We start from the raw sequence: 14758 nt of genomic DNA, 5'->3' as shown, positions 1-14758 counted from the left end.
CCATAGTCCCGTCCTTAACCTAATGGAATCTTGGGATGAGTTGAAACGTAGATTTCGCTATAGACCCCATCGTCCAACATCACTAAATTGTCTGACTTCTAGTTCAAGCCGTCATAAAGGCGAAAGTGGACACACCCCATATAAATGTTTGGTAATAGGTTTCCGGACACTTTTGATCATATAGTGTACATAGCAGGCAAAGAGCGTTTTATTTAACCAACTACAGGGTCTGAAGTTTCGTTTGATGGTTTCTGTGCAGTCGGAACGTATCGACTGCTCGCCGACCAGCGCAGCGCCGCGAAACGGCGTCAGGGAGCTGACTTGCGTGCCAATGGAAAGAGCGGGCAGCGCCACACCTCCAGGGGGACAGAGATCAGAGCCCCTTGACAACGCTGAATTAACGGGCCGCCCATTGCTGGTCGGCCCCAGTTCGGTCTCAGACTTCGAGAGCATCAGTACTGAGTCATAGGAGGACGTTCTGCGAATAGTAGTAGAGAGTAACCGTAATTGCAAGTAGCAGGCCATTTCATAACGAGAAGTTCTGTATCTTTCCTCTTAGAAATAAAGTATTCTATAAATCTGCAATTCTGTACAGATCATTTTGGATTTCTGCCAACGGCCATCGTAGCTTCTCTCCTTCCTTGTTCGTGTCACTGCTAACTCTCATAGTAGCCAACACAGCAGTTTCACTAACCACTACGACTTGAGATGGACACTGTTCATTCTAGCCATGAGGTGAAACTCTTATAGTGATGAAAAAACAAACATTTCCTTTTCCTGACAGACAAGGGTTTTAGGAGTGCCAAAAGTTTCCCCTTTTCCCCACACTCTTCCCCTTTTTTAGTATTATGACTAGGACATTTTTGTAAATGAAGTACCAAGTATCGCCCCCACCAACAATGACATTTACATAGTAAGTTTCAAACCTTTAGCTTGTTTCGAGTATTTCTTTGTAACACAAGATACGATATACACCGTAATTCTCTCTTAAAAAATAAAGCTTCCTCTCTTTAATGGAATGGCGTGAACTGAAGAGAAAGGCAGTCCCAAGTTTCCTCTGTCTGATGGTACGGCACACAAAGATCTTCCTCCAACTGCCCCTGTACTGACGCTCCTTTCTTTCCGTCCATCGTTGAAAATGGACTTCAGAGGGGAACGTTCCTAATGTTCAAGTTGCCCTCTGCAAAAAATTATAAATAATTTTGTGTTGGTTGAGCGGCATGGACAGTCTTCTTCAACACCTTACATGATTCACCAACTATAGAAAAAAAATTGCTGAAAATTAACTCAAAAATCTTCTTGTTAACACAACATTTTTTATCCTAAGTGATAAATAACTACATCCGAGATGCTGCATACTCTGGCTGAAATGAGAGTGAGAGAAAGTATATATATATATGCGGGCGCGCGCCCGTTTGCTTGCGCGTCTGTATAGCCAACCACAGCCGATTCATGCGGAAGACTTTCCGAGTGCCTATTGTATATGATATTTCAAGTTTGAGGCAAAACAGTTTAAATGAAGGCAATAATAATGTTAAGATATTTTTAGAAGCATCAGGCAAATTTTTTGAAACACTGTTTTAGGAAATGTCAGCGGTCATGAAATATTATTAAAAATTTAATAAAGATAGTCTAGATCGCGTAAATGGTGACCGGTTTCGACGAATATCTGTTCATCCTCAGACCGTTATAGACTTCTTGCTGAGTACTGAAGCTGGTCTCTTGGCTGGTGCGATGAGCAACTGCAACTGCACCAGCCAGGAACAGTTAGTGCTTCGTAACACCAGCTCCAGTAGTCAGCAAGGAATCTGTATAAGTCTGAGGATGATCAGATATTCATTGAAACCGGACACCATTTTTAACATAAAATATTTTAAACGGTCTAGACTGTTTTATTACATTTTCAGTGTCAGATGAACGTCATCTATCTGCAGAGTAGAATGTAACTGAAAGGATTATGAACGTGCCTCTAACTGAGAGACATCTACACTCCTAATCGTAAAATTTGCAACACAGGGAAGTATAGTACCTAACAGAATTTTACTTAGGGTGGTTATATAGTATAGTAGGAAGAATATATTTGTCCGAACAGGCCTCGGAAGGCCCAGCAGTAACGACCGACCGCCTTGTCACCCTCAGACAATAGGCTCCGCTGGATGCGGGTATGGAGGGGCATGTGGTCAGCATACCGCTCTCCCGAGCAGCTACTTCGCAGTCAAGTAGCTCCTCAATTAGCCTAACCAGGGCTGAGTCCGCTCCACTTGTCAGCAGCGCTCGGCAGACCAGGGCGGTCACCTATCCAAGTGTTAGTCCAGCCAGACAGCCCTTAACTTCAATGACATGACAGGAACCAGTGTCACCACTGCAGCAAGGCCATTAGCATTAGGAAGAATACATGATTAAAAACCTGATGGTTTACAGGGCGTAGGAAAAATGGCTGAAATGAGCTTGCTTCATAGATCTGAGACTGTCGTTCGATGCTGCTTCAGACCCGTGCCGTAGTTTATCAATCACGGTGGTTGGCGAGTGGTGGTGTGCCAGTCTCTCGACAACCCATGACCAGATGATTCATTGGGTGAGAGATCTGGAGAACGTGAAGGCCAGGGCATGAGACGATCACACTGTGAATAGTTCAGGAAAGCAAACCACGTGCGACCTTTCGTTACCCTGCTGACAGGTAACGTCACAGAAAGTTCAAAATGGGGCACAGGGAGATTCTGGCCTCAACATGTAATGCCTGCTGTTCAAAGAACCAGCTATGTGAACCAAAGATTATCGTGTTGTGTACCCTATGGCACTCCAAACTACACCGTCCAGTCACATTAATGTGGCCACCTGTCAAAAGCACGAATAACACGTTTATTAGCGAGGATCCCTGCGAGATGTGCAGGACGAGAGTTAATGAGATACTCGAAGATACCGAAAGATGTGTGGAGCCATTCTGACTCCAGTGGCGTAGCCAGCTGCGCTAAGTTTCGGGGCTGAGGATCCATGGCTCGAACAGCCCGATCCATGTGGTCCCATACACTCTCGATGGTGTAAATCCGGGGCGTTTGTGATCAGGGAAGTATGAAAGGATAGATGCTTATTTGTGCCTTCCAGAATAACGAGGTCATACAGGGAATGCCAGGCAATAAATCTCCCTCATGCAGTTGGACTCTTCCGAGGATTATTGCAGAGTATTTGCTATCAGATTTTTCACGCCGCACACGCCAACAGGCATCTGTTCCGTGGAGCGCAAAACATTGATTCATCTGAAGAGGCCACTTCTCGCCACACAGTGGACGTCCAGTTGCGATATTGGCGTGCAAATGCCAGCCTACGTCGCTGATGAACGCCAGTCAGCACGCGAGCATGATACTGGTGCCTGATGCGGAGGCCCACAAACAGTAACGTTAGCTGAAACGGTAGCTCATGAGACACTGTTGGTAGCATCTTGTTTCATCTGGGCAGTCAGTCGCTTAACATTTGCACGTCTATTCGCCAGTGCATATATCTGCAGCCGCCCTTCACCACTGTCACCTGTGGCCCATGGCGCATCACGGCTGCCTCGGAGCCGAACTTGAATAGCGCTATTTTGCCATGCAAGGTGTACTTTAACCACGGCGGCACGCGAACTGTTTACAGACTTAGCGGTTTTGGGAATGTTTCCAACCTTGGTCCGATAGCCAATGATCAAGCCCTTTTGACCGTCACATAAATCGCTACGTTTCTGTGTAACGACAACGGTTGCACAGCGTACCCCCGATACGATATGTATAATGACTGAAACCTTTTCTCACCACAGCCAGTGATACTTCCCATGTGATAATGTGCGCAAAACAAGGAATCGTCTGAAAAGACGGCGTGTTGTCACTTATGTAGCCAGTGTTGTCACTGGTGCACCATCGTCAGCCGCGTCAAGGGGAAGTCCCATTAGTGGTCGCCGTGCTGACAGCCCGTGGTACAGGCGTCGTTGCACTGTTCCTGTGGACACTGGTCTTGCTGAAATAAGCCCATTTCATTCCACAAATTGCGAGACGTGGCTCCACTACCCTGAAAGGCAAAGCAAACAATATCGCTGTGTCATGCGCTATCTCGTGGGGCCGTTGATACCCTACATGGCGTTGAGTATGGCCTTCCTAAATCCATAGATTCCGTATTCGAAAGACTGCCGTGGTATTCAGACCGTCCGAGTAGCAACATCGCTGAACGATAAACTATAGTCTCTATACAACACGTTCCTGCCGCTGACGAATTCCTATATGTACTGGCGTATGTTTCGCCTTCTTAAATGAGCCGTAACATGATCTTCACACGAACAAACAATATGTAAATGTGATTTCTGAATGAGAATCCAGATTTTTTTCTGGACTGATTGCCGCTGAAAAAATGCGGAATTTATTGTGGGATATAGTGGATATTCTCGCTTCAGCTCCTAGATTTTCATGAAATACCGATGGGTAGTGGCGTTACATGTGGCCTACAAAATGGCGTTTGTAACGGAGGTGCGTTGCATGCAGAGAGCTGTCACTGAGTTTGTTTAGGAGGAAAACTGGAGTGTTTCAGATAGTCATAGATGCTTGCAGAATAGTTACGGAGACCTGGCGGTGAACAAAAGCACTGTGAGTCATTGGGCTAGGCGTCTGTCATCATCGAAACAACATTGCGCGAACTTGTCCCGCCTCCGGCAGCCGGCCGACCGCACACAACTGTCTTCGTTGATCCATTATGGATCGTGGGACGACTGCTGTTAGTAAATTATTGCACAAGAAGCACACAACTGTGTCTCCTGCGAATGTTGAGATGCACGGGCACTCTCATTCGAGGTGATCGACGGACCACAATCAAACACCACGCTGCACAGCTGGACGTCTCTGTTGGTAATGCTGAAACACTTGTCCACCAGTTGGGGTACTCAAAGGGTCTGCCCGCTGGGTTCCACGCTGCCTAACAGAAGACCATAAAAAGGACGAAGGAACATCTGTGCGGAATTGCCGTCGAACATCGTCACAGGTTATGAAACATGGGCTCACAACTTCGACAGCAATCCATTGGGAAACGCCATATCAGTTCTCCACCGAAGAAAAGCTTCAAAGCTGCATCCTCAGCAGGTAGAGTCATGGCGACCGTCTTCTGGGGCTCTGATGGGTTTATTGTCTATGATGTCCTCTCTCATGGCGCAACGATCAACTCTGAAATGTATTTTGCTACCCTCAGGAAACTGAAGAAACGACTTCAGCGTGTTCGCCGCCACAAATATGCAAACGAACTTCTCCTTATCAATAATTCGCAAGACCTTACATAAGTATGCGCAGCCGAGAGAAACTCACAAATATTCTGGATTTTTATGCTCATCCACCTACTTCCCGACTCTGCATCTTCCGACTCCCAATAGTTTGGCCCAGCGAAGGATGCACTCTGCAGGAAACAGCACGCGGGAGGTTATTCGTGCAATAAGACGTTAGCTCCGGCAGCGACCAATAAGGTGGAAAAATAGGGTCATACAGGCCCTCCCAGTAAGGTGACGTAAGGCTATCGCATTGAACGGATATTATGGTGAAAACAGGTTTTTAGATAAAAGAGTGGGGAATAATATGGTGTACTGAAATCCTAACTAAAACCAACCTGCTTTCTGGAAAAAACGTATTTGAATTACACTCTGAACGCCCCTCGTATAGAATGTGGGTGTTGTTACTGCTATGTACACTACTGGCCATTAAAATTGTTACACCACGAAGAAATGCAGATGATATACGGGTATTCATTGAATAAATATATTATACTATAACTGACATGTGATTACATGTTTACGCAATTTCGGTGCATAGATCCTGAGAAATCAGTACCCAGAACAACCACCTCTGGCCGTAATAACGGCCTTGATACGCCTCGGCATTGAGTCAAACAGAGCTTGGATGGCGTGTACAGGTACAGCTGCCAATGCAGCTTCAACACGATACCACAGTTCATCAAGAGTAGTGATTGGCGTATTGTGACGAGCCAGTTGCTCGACCACCATTGACCAGACATTTTCAATTGGTGAGACATCTGGAGAATGTGTTGGCCAGGGCAGCAGTCGAACATTTTCTGTTTCCAGAAAGGCCCGTAAAGAACCTGCAACATGCGGTCGTGCATTATTCTGCTGAAATGCAGGGTTTCGCAGGGATCGAATAATGGGTAGAGTCACGGGTCGTAACACATCTGAAATGTAACGTCCACTGTTCAAAGTGCCGTCAATGCGAACAAGAGGTGACCGAGACATGTAACCAATAGCACCCCACAAGCTTCCAATGTGCGTTCACAGTGATGTCACCAAACACGGATGCGACCATCATGATGCTGTAAACAGAACCTGGATTCATCCGAAAAAATGACGTTTTGCCATTCGTGCACCCAGGTTCGTCGTTGAGTACACCATCGCAGGCGCTCCTGTCTGTGATGCAGCGTCAAGGGTAACCGCAGCCACGGTCTCCAAGCTGATAGTCCATGGTGCTGCAAACGTCGTCGAACTGTTCGTGCAGATGGTTGTTGTCTTATAAACGTACCCATATGTTGACTCAGGGATCGACACGTGGCTGCACGATCCGTTACAACCATGCGGATAAGATGCCTGTCATCTCGACTGCTAGTGATACGAGGCCTGTCCGCAGCTCGTGGTCGTGCGGTAGCGTTCTCGCTTCCCGCGCCCGGGTTCCCGGGTTCGATTGCCGGCGGGGTCAGGGATTTTCTCTGCCTCTTGATGACTGGGTGTTGTGTGCTGTCCTTAGGTTAGTTAGGTTTAAGTAGTTCTAAGTTCTAGGGGACTGATGACCATAGATGTTAAGTCCCATAGTGCTCCGAGCCATTTTTGATACGAGGCCGTTGGGATCCAGCACGGCGTTCCGTATTACCCTCCTGAACCCACCGATTCCAGATTCTGCTAACAGCCATTGGATTTCGACCAACGCGAGCAGCAATGTCGCGATACGATGAACTGCAATCGCAATAGGCTGCAATCTGACCTTTATCAAAGTCGGAAACGTAATGGTACGCATTTCTCCTCCTTACACGAGGCATCACAACAACGTTTCACAGGCAACGCCGGTCAATTGCTGTTTGTGTATGAGAAATCGGTTGGAAACTTTCCTCATGTCAGCACGTTGTAGGTGTCGTCACCGGCGTCAACCTTGTGTGAATGCTCTGAAAAGCTAATCATTTGCATGTCACAGCATCTTCTTCCTGTCGGTTAAATTTCGCGTCTGTAGCACGTCATCTTCGTGGTGTAGCAATTTTAATGGCCAGTAGTGTACTTCGTGCGGATGCGTTCAGAGGCTAAACCAAATGGATATCCAGGCGTGTAGTGCATTGCATTCCAGTTTCGTTTGTTGAATGCTGTCTTTGTCGTCTAGCAGTTTATGATTGCCGGCTGTGATAACGGAATGTAAAGTACACACTCGTTTACAGGGACAAGAATTCGAGTTATCTGCCTACGCGACACACATTACCGGAGACGTCACGCAGTTGGTTTGTGAGCAGTTTTAACTCTGCTTCGCTGCGCTGCGCTGCGACCTTAACCCACGCGACATTTTGACGCAAGAGGCGCTGACCGCTCGCGCCGTTTCTGTCGCTTGGTCTGCACAGTTACCTAGCTCAGAACGACGCTTATCAGTCTTGCGGCGCGCGAGTTTTCCACCCACATCTTCCTAAAGGCTAGTGCTAGGGCGACTGCAAGTAGTGGGGTTAGCTGTCCAAACCAGTGACACGTCGAGAAATCACAAATGGGAAACGTTAAACGTATTTCTTCCGAAAAAATTAAAAGAAGGCTATATAAGCAGAATATAAAGAGATTCCATATGTAATAGATAAGAAAGAGACCAGTATTCGGAAGTTCTGGGGTTCAAATCCCGACAGGTATGCCAGATGAGATATTCCATGATTTCACTAAATTGTTCTAGTCGAATGGGCGTTTTTTTTTTTTTTTTTTTTTTTTTAAGATTCCCCCCAGTTTCCCTTCACATTCTATTACCACTGAAGTGGAGTATCTAATGAAATGCACAACAGAATATGTGTTAAGAATCAACCTAATGTAGGTGCGATGGGTGCCTGACAGGCAGTAAAAAATAAATAAATACATAAAAATAAAATTAAAAAAATCTTCTCAAAATGATTAGCAGAATAAATCATATTGCAGAGAGCTATGACACAGCCATAGTTGCTTACTTTAGATGTTTCTCCAGCTACATCTACATCATTGCTCTGCAATTGACACATATGTATTTGCTAGCGGGTGAGCAGGACATTTGTGAAATATGAAAACATAAATCTTTCCGTAGAATCTCTGATTTCTCTTATTTTATCACGACGGTCATTGAGTAGTAAAAAGGCAGCATGACAGAGAGATTGGGCAATGCGAAGGAGATATTAGGTCTTGAATAGAGATAAAGAATTCGTAATAATGGTTATTGTCCTTTGACACAAAATACCAAAAGGCAGAAAGCTCCTACATGTCAACCAAAAAGTCTGCTTTTAAATAATTAAAGAGTAGTTAATATAACGTTAATTGATTGGAAATCAGCTATAGATTTCAAGATTAACGCTGATAATAATTAAACAGTCTATATAAAATTTGTCAATTATTTTTCAAATAGCCTAAAGTGTGCAGTCTTCCATTCCTCGAACGCAGTCGAGTATTGCATTTTATGTGTGAATGTAGACTTTCCCGGCGTATACTACTGATGAACAACTCTTGAATTTACAGCATAGTGGGAGGGTTGAGATATTGTAAAGTTTCGCTACAAAATGATGAGTATGACGCTGGTCGAGACATTGTGGTATCTCAAGATTTCTACCCAACTGGAAACCCGAAAGCTCTTCATCTACTGTGTTTTAGACTTAAGTCACCATGCGAACCTTCGATTTATTCAGTTTTATTTTAAGAGTGTAAACAAATTTTTATTGCTTTTAAAGATACTTGCATGTTCCCTTCATACCATGAGCGCAATCATTATCCCGTGTCAATAATGTCGTTGCTTATCGTGGTACTATGAAATTCGTGTGTTCCATTCCGGCCTGAAGTGGGAGAATAGCAATAACGCATTAAACTGACCCCATTACCTTCCTACGAGAGGAGTTTCGCTGAGGAACTGAACCGAAATTTAAGCTGAGGAACTGAACCGAAATTTAATAATCAAAAGTGTTAGATAAAAGCTTCGTTGACGTTCTCATCTCTTCTCTTATCATGTTCTGTCTTCAATTCAGTTCCGGTAACCATAACTTTCATAAGTTAAATTTATGCGGACGAGTTTGTCCTACGAACCATTATGACGTAGTCAATTGCAAGTCAGTGCCGTGCTGGTGAACCAGATGAAAGATTACTGTAAGTAAAGGAAGAGAGGGATCGATTATCATTTCTCGTCGTAGGTAAATTTCTTGCTACTGGCGGTATTCTGTTGAAGATAAAAGACAAGTCAACTGTCCATTTGAAACATAAATGCGAACAAAAATCCAGTTTTGGACAGAGGGAAATAGGTCTGTAATGTTAAGTTTGTGGTTTTGAGGAAATAGGGATAAAATACTTGGAAGGGGATAAAAATGGGTTGACTACATTTACAGTGAATTTCGTGCAATATGTAAATATTTTGCGTAGATTTCTGAGTTCGAAATTTATAAGGTCGTAGTTCGGCCTACAGTAAACGTCTTTCCTGTGAAATGCACGCTTGAAGAACATATCTGGCGCTATCTGCGAGCAAAATGAAAATTTGAGAAGAGACCCCTGGGGTATGTTTGGGAAGAAACGTTTCGTCTTTCCAATTTGTTATTCCAAGTTTAAGATAAGCAAGCAAGCAGTCCGTCTTCAGGCCACAAGTGGCCCATCGGGACCATCCGACCGCCGTGTCATCCTCAGCTTAGGATGCGGATAGGAGGGGCGTGTGGTCAGCACACCGCTCTCCCGGTCGTTACGATGGTTTTCTTTGACCGGAGCCGCTACTATTCGCTCGAGTAGCTCCTCAATTGGCGTCACGAGGCTGAGTGCACCCCAAAACATGGCAACAGCACATGGCGGCCCGGATGGTCACCCATCCAAGTGCCGGCCACGCCCGACAGCTCTTAACTTCGGTGATCTGACGGGAACCGGTGTATGCACTGCGGCAAGGCCGTTGCCAAGTTTAAGATAATGAATTATCCTAAAATGACGTTAAAACAGATTATTTTTTTAAAAAAAACTCAACTCCTCTCGAACAGGCCATGAAGGCCCAACGGTACCGCCCGCCGCCGTGTCATCCTCAGACAACAGCCGTCACTGGTTGAGAATATGGAGGGGCATGTGGTCAGCACATCGATCTCCCGGCCGTATGACAGTTTCAGTGACCGGAAAACAGATAATTTTAGGCTAGTTAAAAGTTGTGGTGAATCGTCTGTACCGCTAGGCGAAGCACGAAACAAGCCGTATTTCACTTGCATAAGCTTTACGATGCGAATAAGTCACAACAACTCTTACTGGACTTTGGCTGGAAATAGTTTGACGACCCTCTGTACAGCTCTGACTTCGCCCATAGCGATTTCCATCTCTTTTTGCACATGAAAACGTTTCTTGGTGCTCAAATGCAACGATGACGAGCTCAAGGAACATGATACCTCGTGGTTCACAGACTACAAAATTGTGTGAGCTATGTAGAAATATAGTTTAAGGTTTTTGTAGTTTATTTGGTAAATACTTTTTCTCTATCTGTTCTAGTTTTCTTTTTATTGCCAAATGAAACTTACTTTTTGGGTGCACCTCGTAAATGGTGTCAACAGCTCAGCCGAATACCCAAGAGCACTCATTAATGTTGTTTAGATTTAAATATTGTTTCAGTGACGCAGAAACAAGGAAAGATCTCAGTACTTAGTATGAAGATTTTGAAATCCAGCTATACACGTACTGACCCAGATTACCAAACGACGACATTCTCTCGGAGTCATGCTTAGCTATTATGGAGGGTAGCGCATTAGTTGATACTCGTAGACTCGCTCAGGAATCAAAGTGGCGACCTGAAAGAGAGCTTGGTGCAATGGTAATACACCATTTCCACTGATACAGGAGTGGAACGAAGAGTGGTAGACAGGAGACTCCTAGTGACGCATGGGGCAGAGATGCACACGACGTCACAACACCGGCGCGTCGGTCTGTGACGTGAACGCCTCTTCCTGGAGTCGTGCCAGCGGCTATCGCTGGAGAAGGCACGCAGGCTACGCCGAAGGACACCCAGCCGGGCAACTATTTGCGGATTACAAGAACTTTACACTGCCGGGAGTGTGGGAGCCATGGGGCTGGCTGCGGTACGGTTGTGGCAGCACGCAGGACGCTGACGACTCGGCATGGAGTCTGTCTCACCTGATCAACTACCACGCATACAAAATATTACAGTGTACCCAAGGGCAGTGTAAGTATACGAACTGTAAGCTTTATTCTTAGTGCAGTTTACATCACCACACGATGAATTTATCGATATATTCATGCGGGGAGTTTGGATGTAGGTAGTTCAAATGGCTCTGAGCACTATGGGACTTAACTGCTGAGGTCATCAGTTCCCCAGAACTTAGAACTACTTAAACCTAACTAACCTAAGGACATCACACACATCCATATGTAGGTAGTCTTAAATGCTGCTGGAAGCGTAATTTTTTAATTATTAATCGTTAAGAGTCACATGATCTTTCTGTCATTTTAGGTATTTTAAATATCTGACCTTTAATTTCGTTATACTGGCTTTCAGAACAGCCGAAAAGAAAGAGATTAATTTAGGCCCAAAACCAAAGAACTAGTAGTTGATTTAAGATGTAGTGGAAGTTGTCTAAAACGATGATGTTTCTCCACTTGACTGTTATTTTATTTCCTTCTGGATAAATTATTTCAAAAACTTTTTCCATTTCCTAACGGGGTTGGTACAACAACCAGTAGGCATCGTATGGAGAAACAAGCAAACTTCGTTACACTGTTAATTTTTAAAAATTATTTCCCAATGATCCTCTTCACCTTTATTTAGGCACAAAATGGTTCAAATGGCTCTGAGCACTATGGGACTTAACATCTGAGGTCATCAGTCCCCCAGAACTTAGCACTACTTAAACCTAACTAACCTAAGGACATCACACACATCCATGCCCGAGGCAGGATTCGAACCTGCGTTCGTAGCGGTCGCGCGGTTCCAGACTGTAGCGCCTAGAACCGCTCGGTCACAATGGCTGGCTATTAAGGAACATTCGGATTGGCTGGTATTTGGTAACGGTGGGTACATGGCATACCGCGCTTAAAATATCACAGCAGATAAATGCACTTCGTCAAAACTTTAAGAACACTGTGCAGTTTCCTTGAAGTTACTGAAGGTCATTCCGTTTGCTCCATCAGCGTTTCTGAATTACGTCTCTAGTCTCGTTAGATCATGCAAATTCTACCTAAGGAGAGACGTAAATTTCTCGTGAGCCATTCGACAATTACTCAAAATAGTTACGTCATATTCCGTCAAATCGGAAATAGAGTATAAAACTCTGCATGATATCTTTTGTTGCATATGCTGTGCAACCAAAATTTTTTAAGTCATTTTTTCTTGTTGTTTTCATTTTATCAAGCAAAATTAAATACATCAATGACATTCATGCTATAAAGAATGTTTTCCGTGAAGGGGCTCGTAACATTGCACAGTGTCTTATCATTACAATATTTCACTCGGTGACATTGAAGAAATAAATTATGGTGAATAAATGAGTGACATGGATTCTATTTAATTTTGTTTGATGAAAATGAAAAGAATATGAAAAGACGACTTGAAAAATTTTGGGCGCACAACACATACAACAAAAGATATAATCGTGGAGAATTTTGTGCTCTACATACGGATTTGAGGGAATACAATATAAATGTTTTACGTTATTATCAAATGACTCACGAGAAATTTATGTCTCTCCTTGGCTACCATTTGCGTGATCTAACGAGACTAGCGACGTAATTCAGAAAGGTTGATGGAGCAAGGGATGACTTTCAGCTACTTCAAGGACACCGCACATGTTTATAAAGTTCTGACAAGGGGCATGTACCGGCTGGGATATTTTATGCGCGGTATCCCATGTACCATTGCTACTAAACATCAATCAATCCACAATCCGAAGATGCCTAAATACAAGGGAAACGCGACATTGGGAAATAACAAGAACAATTTAACACTGCAGCCAAGACTGCTCACATTACTTCATAAATTATTTCAATTTTAGTTTTGCAGTCGTATTCGAGTGATGCATTACTGAACTTTGGAAATCCTTTACATCTAATGTTGTAGTCCATGTCGAAACTATATCGCGACATGTGCCACTTGTCTATGGTGGCACAGCTGAAGTTGCAATAGTTTATCCTCACGGAAAAAGTGGAAGTCGAATAACAAACGATTATCATTTACACAATTTCTAACACATGTCATAAAAACAACCAGTAGTTCTTCAGTTATGTGTGCGAGTACAATTGACTCGATAGTTCTGGCTGTTCTAAAAGTCAGAAAACGAAATTTACGTCAAATAATGTCATCTTGGAAACTCTGGTTTTCTGCTTTAATCCGCATCGTACTTGCACAATATTTCGATGAAGATTGTGAGTTACGCGATCGAAATATCGTGCAAGTGCGACTCAAATTAATCCACGATGATAATAACTGAATCACTTGAAAATGACTACAAACTGAACTTTCAATAACGTACCGTATCCAGAAGGGAACAAATAACGGTCAAATACCGAAGTTATTATCATGTAGACTATTCTGTATGATTTTGGCGCTTAATAATAATAATAAATATAGTGGAAGTTCTGGAAAATCCAACGGCTCTACGCAAAAAAAGTAATGTAAGATGATTTCTGACGTATATGTAAATACCCTCAAAGGAAAAACCTGTAACATTATTAATAACAACTTGTACCCCAGTTCAAACAACCAGACAGCAGCTTTCCTTTGATTAAGATTCTTTTTCTTGTTTTATCTACTGTGGTCCTACAGATAAATACACTTATGAAACAATTTTTTTTCAGTTATTATCTGTCATAACTACACTGAGGTGACAAAAGCCATGGCATAGCGATATCCGCATGTACAGATAGCGGTAGTATCGCAAGGAATAAAAGGGCAGTGCATTGGCGGAGCTGTCATTTCTACTCAGGTGTTTCACATGAAACGATTACCGACGTGATTATAGTCGCACTATGGGAATTAACAGACTCTGACGGCGGAATGGTAGTTGGAGCTAGACGCACGGGGAATTACACTTCGGAAATCGTTGCGGAATTCAATATTCCGAGATACACAGCGTCAAGGGTCTGCCGGGAATAGCAAGTTTCAGGCATTACCTCTCACCACGGACAGCGCAGTGGCGTTCGCATTGAGTTGTCAGTGCCAGAAGACAACATTACATGAAATGACCGCAGAAATCGATATGGGGCGTACGACGTACGTATCCGTTACGAAAGTGCGGCGAAATATGACGTTAATGTATTACGACGACAGACGACCGACGCGAGTGCTTTAGCTAACAGCACAACATCGGCAGCAGCTCTTCCCTGGCCTCGTAAGCATATCATCCTAGACGACTCGAAAGTGGTGGCTTGGTCAGATCAGTCCCGTCTTCGGTTGGCTAGTACTGATGATAGGGCTCGAGGGTGGCGCAGGCCCCAAGAAGCCATGGACCCAAGTTATCAACAAGGCACTCTGCAAGCTGATGGTGGCTCCATAATGGTGTGGGCTGTCTCTCTATGAAATGGACTGGTTCCTCTGGTCCAACT

At 44.1% G+C, this 14758-nt stretch overlaps 1 protein-coding gene and 1 pseudogene across 1 annotated transcript in view; both read right to left on the bottom strand.

The window, feature by feature from the left end:
• LOC126474352 (sodium/hydrogen exchanger 3) overlaps positions 1 to 14758 on the bottom strand; it is a 658867-nt gene that overhangs the window by 479778 nt on the left and 164331 nt on the right. The window lies entirely within an intron of this gene.
• Positions 10006 to 10123, bottom strand: LOC126475921 (5S ribosomal RNA; annotated as a pseudogene).

This window comes from Schistocerca serialis, chromosome 4 (genome assembly GCF_023864345.2).
Source record: "Schistocerca serialis cubense isolate TAMUIC-IGC-003099 chromosome 4, iqSchSeri2.2, whole genome shotgun sequence".
In the NCBI taxonomy this organism is placed as follows: domain Eukaryota; kingdom Metazoa; phylum Arthropoda; class Insecta; order Orthoptera; family Acrididae; genus Schistocerca; species Schistocerca serialis.
The sequence above is the reverse complement of the archived record's forward strand: the minus strand, read 5'-3'. Positions and strand labels throughout refer to the sequence as shown.